Genomic DNA, 3,604 nt, shown 5'->3' on the forward strand with positions numbered 1-3,604 from the left:
GATAAGTTTCTCTTTAGTCTTTGAATGATGTGTTAGTGTTTGACTTGGATCAAGGAAATCTAGTTTTTGATGAATGATGAGATCCAAATCAATTTGTCACACCCCTGGAGTTTGGGTCCTGAGTTGTTGGGCCAATCATGAGAAGTGAGTTGGGTCTAAACATTGAATTTCAAGGTGTGACATGGTATAAGTGGGTGAAAACAATCACGCCCTTGGGTGCCTATTTTTAAGGGGTAGGTGGTGCAACCTGAAATTGGCGCTCCAAGTGCCTGTTTTCAGACTGCTTCAGAGGGTGGGTTGGGTAATTTACATGCCAAAAGATTGAATAAGTGGTTAAACTGCCTGGTTTCATAGATCGGCGGTCCAACCCTCTGTTTAACACCTATTCTTAAAATTTTGATAAAATTATTTATTATTTTATTAAAATAATTAGATATTCTTTTAATTCTACTGCGTATAATTGAATCAACCTAGGTGTAAACAATTCTATAGGATGGTTGGTATAAAGAATATGAGTTGAAAAAACTCGAGATCGAGAGAAAGAGAGAGAGAGAGAGAGATTTTGATGGATACATATTTGAAGGATTGATTGATTGGACACAAATGATTTTGTGGCATTTGTGTTTGGATTGAGAGAAATGGAGAGAAGAGAAGAGAAAATAAATGAGTTTCTCTCCCTTTCTCTTGTTTGGGTTGTTAGGTTAGAAGAGAAGAGAAAAGAATTTGAGAGAAGAGGAAAGAAAAGGATAGGTAACACATCAATTCCCTAATAACTTAGAACAATGGAAAAGCTAGGATTTTGCCCACATGGGAGTAACTAAGAGTGAAATTTTTTTCAAGGGGGCAACTTGAAATTATTAACTTTGTACTGTGTCTAAACCTGGAGGGGGGTGAATAGGTAAAATAAATTTTTGTTTTAAAATCACCCTTACGAAGTTAAATTAAGTCTCTCGATTTTGTTACGATGATTAAAAACATAGAGATGCACAAGATTAATCTAATTTGAGTTATGGCATAACATACAACACATATTCATAACGTAAACATTTTATCCAATGTTTGATGTGCATATCATGGCATTTATGTCATTCATATAAAATCAGGCACAATTTATAATCGTAAAGAAGACACGAGATTTATAGTGGTATAGCAACTTGCCTACATCCACTACCAAGTACCCTACTCTCGGGTCTTGGGCTCCACTATCAAATGGAGATTTATGATTCACCTCGAAATTTTACATAGAATTTTTATGCCTATGAAAATTCTAAATCTTAAAATCGAGAAAACGACATCCTCTCGAAATGAAAATTTTCCATCGGTTGAATCCCTAAACCAATTTGTTCAAAAGAGGTAGTATATCATTCAAACTCTAAGTTTTATCCTTTTTGAAAATTTAGAACCTTGTTTTCTTGAGTAAAGTCCTTAACTCTTCTCAAGAGCTTGGTTTTTTGTTGGAACCAAGAATCTCTTTTTGTTAAAGAAAGAGAAATTAACAAAAATACTCACAAGGACTAGACTCAATGGATCAATTTATCAATGTTGTGCTTTCAGTTGTTCACGTTCTTGAGAGAGTCATCTTCATCTAGATGTGCTCCTTACTTCAAATAGATGCTCCAAGCTTCTTAAAATTCACCAATATGTGTGCAAGCAAGGATGTTGGATGAAGTGGTTCAACGATGAAAACGCTTGGGTTGAATGTATTTTCAACTAAGTTTAGAGCTTTTCAAAATTGAGAAAACATTGAGGGAATGGGAGATCTATGTGGGTTTTCTCTAGAGTTGGAACCTTAACAAAAACGAGCAAAATAACTCATTTTAAGAGTCATTTTTTAGTTCCCAATGACTTTGCTGGTGGAATCGATTTTTACAATACTGCTACTGGTTCCATTTAGCAGTTGGTGCCGGTGCCATCAGCTTTGGTGAACAGTGCCATTGGATTATTATGAATGTGCCACCCTACCAAATGCTAACACAAAACCCCATGTCAAATCTTGAGACACTAGGTGGCATTTCAAAATTTCGGCATGGTTGCCTCTGTTTATGTTAGCATTCCAAGGCGTTCAACCTGCACCTGATAGACGGCATACATTATCCTGTATATACATACAAAATATAATAACTAACAGAAGCCTATATACATCTAATAACGTACGATAAATCAGAGTGCGGAAAAAAGAATTAATATACAAGATTATACAAAACTCCTCACTCTAACAAAAGTCCTAACATTCAAGACAAAATCATAAGACTACCTGGATGAATTGATACCACTAGGGGGGTATAACTCCAATACTTACAAGGTAATGGACTTTGGTTGTTTATCTAACCTACCAGATAGTCATCACTCGTATTCTATACCTGCTTCGCCAAGCCTCGGATCTGAAACTTAAAAAAATGGAAAAAGGAAAGGGTGAGTGACAATGGTTACTCAGTAGGGAAACAAACAATTTCTACCAATAACTTCTCCTAACATGAACAAATTACCATACTAAATCATTTTAACATATGCAAAGTTTTACAGAAGAAACTACGATTAACTGGTACATATATCCAATGATGAGCAACTAAACATTTTAAAACTCACATTACGTTTATCAGCAGTACTCACTATAACATTTTCTTTTTATACAATCTAATTGATCAAATGGAAATATTAAACATGCATTTCATTTTATTTATCAAAATAACGCAACAAATACATAATACACTATGGTGGAGTAGTGGAATTAGAGAGTTGGGATCACAACTAGATCTCTCCTAGTTGGGACATAATGTTACAATTTGTTACTGGCTTTTAGTTCCTGATTTTGTGGCCTGTCGCTGCACTTACCACTCTTGGTTGACCATTTATCTGGCTCAAGCTGGCTGTTTGACGTGACCGTAAGCAATGGGTCTCTTTTCAATGTGTCAGAACGTTCGACTACTATAGATTGTTAGTGATCATTGACTAATCATCTTTGTATATACCTATCAGGCATGTATGTGATTCCCAAATATACAATCCATTCATATACTATTACCTTTACATTACAAGTTCACTAGTAAGATAGAGAGGAATAAGCCGAATTCCAGTTGTGACTCCACTCTCATACGCGTCCCATACCATGTATGAGCTTGGTGGTCCTTACCATACATCCTAAGATAGTACACTACTCCAGATGATATGACACACTATCCCTTCAGGCATTCACAGACTTTTTAATAGTTCACAAAATAACTACATATATATATATATATATATATATATATATATATAATATATATATTATATATATATATGGATATCCAGTTTTCTACCATGCAATTGTGGCCACCTAACCTAAAATAAATAACATAACTTAAAGTCTCTACGCCAACAGAATTTAAATAAACATACAACCAATCATTATCTCTAGATATCCCTTCACCAACCTATACACAACATTACAATGTAACTGTGGCGCCCTGCCAAATGCTAACACAAGTCCCCATGTCAGATCTCGAGGTACTAGGTAGCACCTCGAAATTTCGGCATGGTCTCCTTTGTTTATGTTAACATTTCAAGACGTTCAACATACACCTGATAAACGACATATAATCTTGCATATATACATACAAAATAT

This window comes from Akebia trifoliata, unplaced genomic scaffold (genome assembly GCF_017979445.1).
Source record: "Akebia trifoliata isolate Shusen 1 unplaced genomic scaffold, ASM1797944v1 Contig00673, whole genome shotgun sequence".
Classification (NCBI taxonomy): Eukaryota; Viridiplantae; Streptophyta; class Magnoliopsida; order Ranunculales; family Lardizabalaceae; genus Akebia; species Akebia trifoliata.